We start from the raw sequence: 12,961 nt of genomic DNA, 5'->3' as shown, positions 1-12,961 counted from the left end.
GAGAGAGACACGCAACATGCATTAAAAGAACAAGTTGGTTTAGAAGTCAACAGAGACAGAATGCTATGCATACAATGCCTTCACTGACATCACGTCTTGAATTTTCAATGCGGGTATATTTTTCTTGGTCCAACATTGGCTGCCATGTTAAATCATGCAACCAGAGCAATCCACTGACTTGCACATTTACAAATGATAGTCTCCCAAAGTGTGAAACTTCCATTCAGGAGGGTCGGTATAACAAATCTCTCCATAAGGTAAAACTGTTTCCTAACTCCATGGAATAAAAGGTTTTCTCAGCTGAATGCCTGAACACTGTGTGATATTATGAACTTCCCATTTACTATTTAAGTTGGCTAAGTTTTAACAATAAAGTTCATGGATTTAATTTTTTTGACATCTCATGTAATGATAAAAACTTCCTATGTCCTATTAGATCTTTGAGTCTTTTCTTTGTAGGTAATCTTCATACACTTTTTGTATCTACTTTTAGCACCTATCTCTCACTTTCTGTTTTGTTTATGCTGTTTTGCAGGTTGTCCTGGGTATGTTTGGGTATAGATCTCTTATTCATTCTGCTTGGAAGTCATAAAACTGAGGACAAATTTCTTTTCTCAATTTTGGTTTTCCAGCCATTATCTTTTTCAATATTTTGCATTTCCCACTTTATCTCTTGTCAAAAATTTTTGAGGCATATTTTGGATATCCTCTCATTCTAACCTTCTTATCTCTTATCTCTCGTATCTTCCACCTCTTTGTCTCTTTGTGTTAATTTAGATTAGTTAATTTGGAACTGTCTCTAGATTCACTGATTCTCTCTTGAGCTATTCTAATCACTGTTTAAACCTTTGTCTTGAGTTTCTAATTTGTTATTATTTTTTCATTTCCAGAAGTTATTTGTTACTTTTTTTGAAATATGCCTGTCAGCGTGTCCCTAATTTTACAAAAAGAATCAATAAGCAAGATACCAAGAGTGCCTTGAGAGGATTATTTTAGGTAAGGTGGTCAGGTAAACCTCCCTGAAGAAGTGAGTTTGAACAGAGAATTGAATAATGAGAAGTCGTCCTCCACATGAAGATCTGAAGGCAGGGCATTCCAGACAGAAGAAGTATCAAAAACAGAGAAAAAAATACCAGAAATCAAAGAAGGCAGGAGCAAATCAGGTATGTTTGAGGAATTGTATGAAGATTATCTCAGTCACTTAAAAATCAGGAGACTAGTCAAAGCTTTTTCCATAAAATCAGATTATAGTGTCAAGAAATATAAATTGTTACCATATATTTAACTTGGGCAAACTCCGAGAGATGGTGAGGACAGGGAGGCCTGGCATGCTGCAGTCCATGGGGTCGCAGAGTCAGGGATGAATGGGTGACTGAAGAACAACAACAGTATATTTAAATTGGATTTTTCTTTTTTTCTATTTTGTAAAGAATATCACATAAAACCATGCACTTTAAATTTAGAACTTCCAAATGTTACCATATAACCATCACTTGACTAACCTAATTAGCTATATGAAGTATAAAAAGAAAAAGAAGTCAGTTTTTCAATAGCTGTTAAATTTTTCCTGAATATTTTTTAAGTTTGGTATAAAGTTGGTCACTATCACCACGTGGTTTCCAAGTGACAATTCATTGAGTTTTTGTTTCCTTTATAATTTTTTCATGTATTTTCCCTCCAAATACAGCTTTAATAAGATGTACCTTAACATAACTCTGAAGTTATCAGTATGCCAAAATGGGATTCAAAATATCCACTTAAATAAAGTAAAGTTGGTATTACTTCTACATTTAAATCTTTCTATTATTATCAGTTAAATCTTCCTTTCTATTACCAGAAGAATAAAATTTGTTTTCTTCTCATAGTTTACATGGTTTTGCTAAGATCTTGTACCTGTCTACCCTTCTGGACTTAGTCCTTTTCCTCTCTTCCTGGCTTAGTAGATGCACTTCACACTATCTGTGTATTTCTGACACATGCTCAGCTCATTTCACTTTTGAACCTTTACTTTTGCCAGTTGCTTTTCCTGGATTATTCTGCCTTTAAATCTTGTTTCTCTGGCTTGTCCCCTTCATCATTTATATCTCAACTAGAATGTCACCCTAACAATGAGAGTGATAAATTCCAGTGTATAAAAATAACTTTGGGTGATAAAGAAGAAAGCACTATTAGAAAAATCCAAACAGAAATAGTAGTCTGTGAAAAAATATTTATAATTTATATTGTAAAATAAAGGGCTACTAATCTAATGCATTAACAGTTTCAAAAAATTGAGTACTGAAAGAAAAACCACCTGATAGGTAAATGAGCATTGTTTTACTGTCAGTTCATATAAGAAGCTTTAAAAGTTTTTAAACATAGGAAGACACACTTATAAACTCATAGGAAATACAGTCATATGTGGTTCACACCTATCAGACTAATAAGAATTCAAGTTGAACAACATCATCTTTCTCATGAGGCTATGAGAAACAGGCGCACTCATGCATTCCTAAGGGAATATAAACTAGTAGAATCCTTATGGAGGGGAATTGGCAATGCATTTAACTCTTTGACCCAGCAGTCTCATTTCAAAGAATTGAGCTTATAATTATACAAATATCAGTGATACATATTCAAAGTTAAGTCATCAGGGGTATATTATTTGTAATACCAAGGAATTATAAGTAACCCAAATGGATAACTAAATTATTGTACATCCATACAGTGGAAAACTTGAGTATTTGGAAAAAGGGTGTGAGAAAGATCCCTTTATAGTGACATTTTCAGATTTAATGTTAGGAGGTAAGAGCAAGATAGAGACCTGTGTGTGTGTATATACTTTATATACACAGACATATATACACACACACATATGTATGTATTGTTTTGTATAAACAAAGAAGGAAAGATAAAACCTATAAGGGAATGAAGTAAATGAGATGGAGAGGGCTGAATAGAAGTGTTGTGGATGGACCTTTATATAGCTTTATATAAATGCTCAGCAAATCTCAAAGATTTTTAATTTTTAAAAATTAAAGCAAAAAAAAAAAAAGCAATCCCTAAAATATGAAAAGGAAAGTAACAAATGAGCATAGTTGCATCATGTTTTTAACAGTAATGTATTAACACTGAGAAAAGGATTCTGTCAGGTGACTTTACCCAGTATTTTGACTGTACATTTTTGGTGGACTATATTTTAAACACAAATGAGTACTTCAAAGAAATCCTAAACTTCTTTTAGTAATGTTAGTAATGATATTGCCATTGTGTGTTATTTTGGATCTATAGGATAAATCAAATATATAATTATGTTAACACTGTTTTAGGAAGCCAAGATTTTCAGGGTAAGAGTAGAAACAAACAAATTTAAGAATTAAAGAACTAAAAACCCTGTAAATTGCATACATGTAAATTGAAAAGGGCTTCCCTGGTGGTTCAGACAGTAGAATCCACCTGCAATGCAGGATACCTGGGTTCGATCCTTGGGTCGGGAACATCACCTGGAGAATCCGATAGTCAGAGGAGCCTGGCGGGCTACAGTCCATGGGGTTGCACAGATGAGACACGACTGAGTGACTGATACACAGATTGGAAATGTCACTGCAAACTCATGGTTTTATTTTTATTTCAAAAATCTTACTTTTTAATGTATATTTATGAATATTTCAATACTGAAATAATTGCATGACAGTTCAATGACACTCAACTCAGGCCTAGATTGTGGTCTCTAAACATTATTTTCCCTTAAAGGAAAGTAGACCTTCTTGGAATCCAGGTCTGGATCAGAATATGTATAAGATGATCCTGGAACATCTTGTGCCAACAAGCAAGAATGTACCAAAGACCAATTTGTCAACTAAATACAGGAGGCAATGTTAAGGGTTCCCTGTTGGCCAGATATGAGAACATTTAAGCCTCAAGAGGAAGAACATTTTCAACTGAAACATGTTGAATGTTTTAGAATCTATTAGATCTTGATAATGATAATGATTCCTCAAAGTCATTAGTCTACACAGAGGAACGTAGCATACCAGCTTATTACTTTGAAAATGAGCAGTTACAGGAAAGAGATTAGCATTTATTTTGCTTTTCTTTTACAAATTGTATTTCAGGACAACCAAATTGCCTTCTTTTGAGAAAGATTCTTAAGAATTTCAGTTAATAAATATGAAGACATAATAGACTTAAAATATTATTAGTTCACAACTCCTAATAAGAAAACCGAATAAAACATATCATCAGAAGATAAAACTATTAGAGGAAAGATTACTTCGGGAACTTTACAGTGGAGGGGTCAAGCTATTGTCATCAGGATACACTGATCACTTAAGCATCATTGGAAATACACTTAATACATCACTTGTGAAGTATTCTTGACAGAAGCGTCGAACATGACTCTAAACAATTTTTTAGGTCAGTGGTTCTCAATGGAACTCTTTCTAGAATACAGCAGGTCAAAACTAATAATAATATATTATTTGCCCTTTTCACTCTCATTTTCTCCCAGTATGTAGTAGAGTAGGTAGTAGAGTCAGTCAGAGGCTGATTGATGTATGATTTCTGAACACATTGAATATAGAAGCATATATGAGAATTCAACTGTATTCTATGAAGCATTCATTTAAAATTCATTTAAAAGAGTTACAAAATTAACTTCTCACTTTAAATCTAAAAATATTTTTTCATTAAAATGTTATTATAAATATTAGCATTTATGGTTATCAATTACAAATATTTTAAAACATCTCAGTTTAACTTATGAATGTTAAGAAATAAAATGTTTCTTAACCAAAACAAAGGTTCTTTGAGATCCACAGTAATTTTTAACACTAAAGAGATTGTGAGATCCAAAAGTTTCAGAACCATTTGCTTTAGAATTAACTTCATTTGTCAGAATTATTAAGAAATAAGGTGAAAACAAATGACAATATAGAAAAGGAGAAAGAACAAACCATAATGCAAGATATTCTTTAGTAGAACTGACGGCCTGGCTTCTAAAAGTCAGTATCATTATTTTTAAAAATGAGGGAAAGGGCTGCTATAAATTTTAAGAGAAATAGCATCAAGCATAACACAGCTCCTACTTTGAACATACTGATTGTAAAAAAACACTTTGGATTGCTTAGAGGATGTTCAATACAAACTAAGTATAAGGTGATAGTAAGGAATTGTTATGTATGAAAATGTTCATATGTTTAAAGATGCTTGGGAATATAGAAACGATGTGACACCTGGAATTAACTTTAAAATACTTAAGTAGGATAGTATAAATAGAGCAAGCATAGCAAAAATCTAGGTAATTGTATAAAGAGTGGATAGAAGGATTCATTCTATATTTTGCATGGTTAAAGTGTATCAGTGAAATTTCTTTTTTGAAAAAGAGCAAATATTCTCTAGACTTTGAAACGTAATCCTTTATTCAAACATGGTAACCTCTTCCTACCTGCCATTGTTGTTGTTCTTTCCTATTACTGTGTTTTATTTTCATTATAGGCCTTATCATCTTGTGAAATTATTTTTTAATTAATTTAATTGGAGGGTAATTGCAATATTATTTTATTGATTTATCTTTTCTTTGCTCTACTAGAATGTAAATTCTGTGAGAGCAGGAGCATTTTCTGTTTTACTCCCTACTGTTTCCTTTGTGCCATTTAGAAGACTGATTGGCAATAAATAAACAAATATTAATAAAATAATGAATTGTAAAGCTATGCATTGATCTTTTATTCATCCACCCAGAGTTTCTGGGAAAAAAATACTCATATTTACAAACTCTTACTCTCACTCTCTCCTCCCAGAGCTTATTCCCTCAAATCATTCATTATATAATCCTCTGTAACTTGTGTTTTTAAAATATTTTAAAACATCAGTATGTTTCAGCTGAATAGTATTCTGTTTCGTGGAAGGATTACATTATACTTACCTTCAGATATACATGCTTAAGCTGAAATTGTGCACTGAATCTTAATTTTACTTAGGACATACTCCTAGAAGTGAAATTGCTACTTAAAAGATAAAGCTGTTAGAAGTCAAGATAGTGGAGGTAGGTGTAAGTTAGTGACCAGAGGAGATACGATGGGGAGGGCTTCAGGTTGATAGTGGTGATCTAGTTGCTATTTACAGCGAAATGTTCAAAATTTATTAGACTGTGTACTTATGTTCATTCTTGTTGTGAATGTAATATTTCAGTAAAAAGATTTTTTTAAACTCCTAGATCACCTTTGGATGAGCATGATAAGAACTAGCAAATCTAAAGTTTTCCAATATAAAGTTTTGCTTTCCAATCTAAAGCAAATCTAAAGTTGTAATAAGTATACATCCCACATATAAGTTTGGTTGAAGGTTAAATTTACAGAGTACACAGTCTAATAGTTGGTATAAACAAAGAGTATGTTTTACAAAATATTTTTCAAGGTGTTGACTTGAAGCCTTTTGACTTTAGTTTGGTACTTAAAGGAATAACTGAAGCAAGAAAAAAGAACTGCGATGAAATTCTAAAATGGCATAGGGTGGAAGTGCTGAAACCTTGTTTAATTTTACCAGTAATATTTCCTAATTAAGGTTAGTATTATTATTTTTTATATCCTAAATATATTACAAGCGCTTTTTTCTGATTTATTTTGTCCCTTGTCATTATTAGTAAATAGTAGGTGAATGAATTCTATGAGATTTCAGCTGTGTATGCACTAAATAAAACACATTGAGATAGCAGTAACTCTTCCCTTTTAAAAAGTGTGTTTGATGTGCAGAAGAAGGCAAATGAAGGATGGAAAAACCAATATTAAAGTTTAATTGATGTCCTGCTCTGATGCTATATTGATTATTTCCCCCATGACTCTGAAACTAACTCAATGGTTAAACAAGTAACAAAAACAATTTTAAAATAAAATTTGGATAAACCCAAGTGATTGCTTTTATAGTTTGGTATTTTACTGATAAGTTTGTGTGGTTTCTTCATTAATATATATGCTCATTATGGCAAACTTGGGGAAAGGAGAAAATTAGCAAAATTATATTAAGTGTGAATATTTATATATATATATAGTGCAAATATTTATATATATTTGTACTTACATATATTTGAGATTTTTGGTATACCTTTGTACATAAGAGCATTTTCTTGTTAAATGCTATTTTCTTAAGATAGATGTCTAGAGGAGTATGAACATTTTTAAGATTTTTGATAGCATATTACTAGATTATTTCCAAAAGTGTGTTTCTCAACTGGTTATGTGTGATGGTAGCAAATTCCTTACATCATTACCATTGTAACTTGACTTTTTGAAACATTACGCAGACTACATATTCTAGTTCAATAGGGTAATCAGAGTCTGGAATAACTGCCTGAGTCTGAATGACAGTAATTGTAACTGTGTGACCCTGGGCAAGATAATTAACCTCTATTTCACTTTCAATTTTATCATTAAAAATTGCAAATTAAAAAAACTTACTTTTACATTGGGACGTGTGAGCCCTAAGTGGGATTAAGACATATAATGCTCTTAGAATAGTGTTCTGCACACTTGAAAAATATTATAGATTTATATATGTAGATTTTTCTCAGTTCTGTTTTCTAGAAACCAGTTAAATATAAATGATTTATATTTGAAATCCGGGGAATCTTCTACAGAGTACAGTAGGGAAAAACAAGAAAGATCTGAAGGCTGACTAGAATAGTACATCGAGGGGCTAAAAGGATGACCATTTAAGGAGAGATAAGAAGTGATCAAAGACATAGAGTAGAAATAGTGTTCAGATATTTATTAAAACTATTAGCATAGATTTGTATCAAACATCATAAAATGTTAAATAGCATTGATTTGGAAGAAAGTTTTGTGCTGGTGATTAGCGTTGTTACGAAATTTAATTTGAAATATTTTTCCCTTGTCCAAACAGCATAAAATGTACATGGTAGTTTGTCATTAAAATTCACTTGCCTTCATATGCTGAATTTTATTCATACGTATATCTTTAATATTGATGATACATAATGTATTTTTGAAGGTCTTTTAAACTCATGTTCATTCTTAGTATGGCAACAGGAGATCAATAGTATTGAGTTGATAAATACGTTCTTAGCATACTTAATATTCATATTAAGTGGTTAATGATCAACAGTCTTAAGATTTCTGAAGAAAAATCTGTTATTGTTAGAACCTAACGAATATAGAAATTGCTTATTAAAAATCATTCTGAAAAAAAAAAAATCATTCTGAACCTCTAACTGAATGGAGTTCTCTGTGTGCGAAACTAACTTCTCTGCCTTATAAGATAGCGGCTTCTTGACTGTGCTGTCATTTTCTGACTGGCTGAACAAAGTTCTTTGATTTCATGATAATTTTGTCAGTCAGGGTCTGCTATATGCAGGATTGATGTGACAAAACTGGGCAAGTCATTGCTGAGTCAGTGAATTGGTGTTTACTGAGGTACTGTTCATTTCAGGCCTTGCTTGGAAGTAAGTCTAGTGAGAAAATCAGCCAAATAAGTATACTTAATTAGATATAAATTGTAAATAGATCCTAAAATAGTTACTAATTCCCCACAGTACTATTGGAGTTCAGGTGCTAAAGTTGGCAAATTATAATAACACATTGTAAATAACAATATAGAAGCATACAAAGAGTACTATGGGAATATGAAAGAAGGCTGGGGGTAAATTAGGAAAATCTTCTTTGAGGGGATGATGCTGAAGTGATATGTAGCCTGGCCAAGAGAGCATAGAGTGTACTTAGAAGAATGGACAGAGGGCAGGTAAGGGATGTGAGAGAATGGTGCCCGTGGAGGAGTGAAAGATCTGTATTATGTGGATTGTATTTATCTTCTTTTTACAGATTCTCTGTCAGGGATTTGCAAGAGAATATAGAACTGAGAACAGTTTGTAAACAGAAATCCAAACCTTGGTTTTGGAATGTGAATTCTAAAAAAATTAACCCAATAAAATGTTAATACTCCAGAAGTTGCTTAATTTGTTCATGGTTTCAATTTTTCAAACACCAGTTTATCTTTAAAGTTATCTGGTAGTGTCACATATTTAACAATTACCTGACCTTGTTGATAGATTACACCAGCCTCTCTCTCATTCTGTATCTTTAGCATTAATGTTTGATGAGAAATAATCATGTTAATGCTCAGACTGTAACCAGTAAATGGAAATAATTTGTTTACTATTTGGAAAATTTTCATACATAGAGCAAAATGCAGTGTAATAATCATGTTCCTGTCACCCAGAACTAATAAATGTATTACTTGATCATATTTACTTCTAGTATATTTTCTCTTAAGGAACTGTTCATCCTTTTGTTTATCCTTGAAAGCAACCTCTGATAATATGTATTTGTGCATCTATAAGCAAAACAGTTCTGTGTGTTTTAGAGATCCACATAAATGCATATCAAATATACTCTTATTAGTTTACTCCTGCAACTTGTTCTTCTTATCAGATTAGCAAAAATTAAAAATCTCAACACCAAGTGTTGTCAAGGTTGTGGAAAAAAATTTTAGTAATATCTACAAAAGTTCAAAATATATACTGTCCAGCACTGGCATTTCTAGGTGTGCATCTTAGAAAACTTCTTACGCATGAATACTAGAAAACATTTAGAAGGATTTTCACTTCAGAATTGTTTGTAACAGTGAAAAACTGAAGCAACATAAGAACTTACGAATAGGTGAATGGTTAAATAAATTTCACTCTCTTTCTGTCCTCTACTTACTTTATATTGCCCTGCAGCATTTAGCATAATAGATGTTTAGTTTTTATCCATCAATTATTAGTATTTGAATTTTAGTACTTTGAATTTTATCTATTAATTATTAGTACTTTGTGTACACATAAAACAATCTAGTTATGATGTGACATCTCCATTATGAAGGAGTGATACTGATAAATGTAAATCAGCAGCAGGAACAAGAAAATGCCCTTTTTGCCATTCCTGATTTTTTTTTTTCTCAGTCCTGGTTCCCAAGCTATTTCTCCCCTTCTCTTTTTGTTTTTCAAACAATCCTAGGGATATTTATCATTTTTCTAGCTCTTGATCTGCAGCCTTTATGATGGAAAAAGGAATTGATATCAGCAAAATACTTTAGGTGACAAAACTGCTAATAAAAAGTGAGATCTTTTTTATAGGTAACATGGGCAGCCTAGTCATGGAGAAGAGGTTATGGAAAAAAGAGCGTTTCTTACCTGCGTCAGTGTTTAGAGTTCCTAAAGAAAGTGAATCAGATATATAGGCCTGATTTGAGTAGTTTCTCTTAAAGATGAAACAGATCTTAAATCTAGTTCTTCCTCAAGACTGAAATCAGCTACGAAACCGGCCGTCAAGGAGCGGTCCAAAAAGGACAAGAATACCTTTTTGCCCTAGCTTGGGAGCTGCCCTGTGACTCAGGCAGTTAAGATTCAGCCTGCAGTGCAAGAGACCCCGGTTCAATTCCTGGGTCAGAAAGATACCCCCAGAGAAGGAAATAACAGCCCACTCCAGTATTCTTGCCTGGAAAAATCCTATGGGCAGAGCCTGATGGGCCCTAGTCCATGGGGTCGCAGAGAGTCAGACGTGACTGAGTTTCAGTTACAGGGAGCGACAGGTTAGTTAGCACAGTAGTGTAAAGGAGAAAGAGGAAGAGCTCTCAGCACCTCCTTCTCTTCTTTATAGTTGAATAATTAACCTTAATCATATCAAAAGTCTAGAACTTACAATTGGAGAAATTCATTAATTCATTCTGGAACATTGACAAGGAATAACACTTAATGAAGAGTGTGTTTTATATGCTATAACCTACATAAATCTATTTTTGTTTGTGAAATATGTCAGGATTCCTGACCTTGAGTAATTCAGTCTTCTGGGAAAAAAAGATCCGTAACTCAAAAATTGCATGAGTGTGTCGTTAAGTTTTATAGGATGCTGTTGACAAGGGTGACATTAAGCTTCTACTTGGGTGGGGCAGGGGTGGGTCTGAATCTTTAAAGATGAGGTGTTTGGCAGATTGAGAAGTGGAAAGAGCATTCTAGGCAGAGGGAACCATGCACTGGAGTTTTAGAGACCCAACACCACACAGCATATTTGATGAATTGCACATGGCTTAATCACTCAGGAAGTGTGAGCATTGAAATGAGTTGTTGACTAAGCATAAGATTGAGCTGAATGGATAAACTGGGGCATTTATTAGGTAAAGAGATCAAAAGATACTTCATTTAATAATTTTTTAAGGTAATATGTAGCATGTATTTGTCTGCCCAGTCTTTTTATCCTTTCAGTCTAGGCTTTGTAACCTCTAGCAATAACTGAATTTCTACTTCTAAATTCTTTTCAGCAAATACTTAACTGAACACTTATTGTGTATCAGCCACTGTTGTAGGGAATGAGGCTACATCAGTAAATAGACTTATTTTCTGCCTTCATTATATTGCCTGGTTGCTAACACTAGTAAGTAAGTAAACAACTAGATTATGGCCTGCTAACTGCTAAATAATATAGGTAAGTGTTGCAAGTATAGGACCCTACAATAATGACCACAAAGTTCAAGTTGTGTCTTGAATGATGAGTAAGATTTGGTGCTTCCCAGGTGGCACTAGTGATTATAAAAAAACTTGCCTGCCGGTGTAAGAGACCTGGTTTGATCCTGGGTCAGGAAGATCTGGTTCGATCCTTCCTGGAGAAGGAAATGGCAACCCAACTCCAGAATTCTTGCCTGGAGAATCCCACGGACAGAAGAACCTGGTGGGCTGCCATGGGGTTCCATAGGGTCACACAGAGCTGGACACGACTAAAGCAGCTTAGCCTGCATACACAGGATGAATGTGAGGATAGAAGGAGAGATTAGGAGACTTCTAGGCAGAGGAGACTAATTGAAAGTGTGAAAGCCCAAAGGTGAGAAATAGAAGAGCAATTTCCCAACAGGCTTCTCTGTTCCCCCCACAGCAGATTAATCCTTTAAAAAAAATTAAAATTGTCAGTCTTACGTTTAGAATCCTCCAGTGGTTTATTGTGTCTTTCAAAATAAAATTCAAATGTCTACAAAGCCCTATATGATCTGCCTGATTTCTGATCTCAGCTCTCTCAGTGTGGCTTACTCCACCCCAGTTACCTTGGCCTCTTCGCTATTCCTCATATTCCAGATATGATTCCATATCATAGTCTTTGCACAAACGGGTCCTTCTATAAGCTTTCCCCCAGATAATCTGCTCGGTTGTTACCTTCACTTTGTTCAGGACTGTGTTCAAGTCAAAAGAGGCCTAAATTGATAATACTCAATAAAACAGCAGCTGCCTTAGGCCTACTCTCTTATCAGCTCACGCTGCTTTATTTTTCCTAAGTAGCACACATCATCAGCCTGAAATATGGTTATGGTGATGGTGGTGGTATATGAATTATCTAACTAGATTGTTAGAACCATGAGGAGGTACTTTATGCATTTTTAACTACTGCTTTCCAAATTCCAACAGTGCTTTGCACATAATTGGATTATTTTTAAACCTAGTTGAATTTTTTGGTATATTTTTAAAACATGGATTTTTCTTAAAATGATTTCTTACAGCTTTTTCAATTTTTTAGGTATCAGTAGAAACATATTCACCATATGTATTGCTGTATTTTAAATTCAGTTTATTCTTGATTTTGAAGTTTATCAGATTAACAACATATCTGAGTCACTTGAACTTTTGTCCGTATAAATTCAGTATTATAGTAATAACAAAATAATTGCATTTTAGTAAGAAATATATAGGCAGTTGTTTTCTAACAAGCTACTTTTTCCTAAAATGTTATTTTGTTGTGTCATCATCTAATCACAGATATAATCACAATCTGTTACATAGGCAGTGATTCCACTGTTGTACATTTCAGTTATTTAAAACAGTAAAGTTTTATACTGTGAGCTCTGAAAAATACATTGGTTGAGCGTAGAGTCATAGATTACCTAAAGTGTGTTTTCCAAATGTTAATAGTCCTAGTAAATGCTAATTATTATTCTCTTATTCCTCCTC

At 33.3% G+C, this 12,961-nt stretch overlaps 1 protein-coding gene across 14 annotated transcripts in view; it reads left to right on the top strand.

Annotated features, from left to right (window-relative positions):
- Positions 1 to 12,961, top strand: part of LCORL (ligand dependent nuclear receptor corepressor like) — a 169,328-nt gene that overhangs the window by 118,963 nt on the left and 37,404 nt on the right. The window lies entirely within an intron of this gene.

Source organism: Cervus elaphus, chromosome 17 (genome assembly GCF_910594005.1).
Source record: "Cervus elaphus chromosome 17, mCerEla1.1, whole genome shotgun sequence".
NCBI lineage: Eukaryota > Metazoa > Chordata > Mammalia > Artiodactyla > Cervidae > Cervus > Cervus elaphus.
Note: the sequence above shows the minus strand (reverse complement) of the source record. Positions and strands in the feature narration are given on the sequence as shown.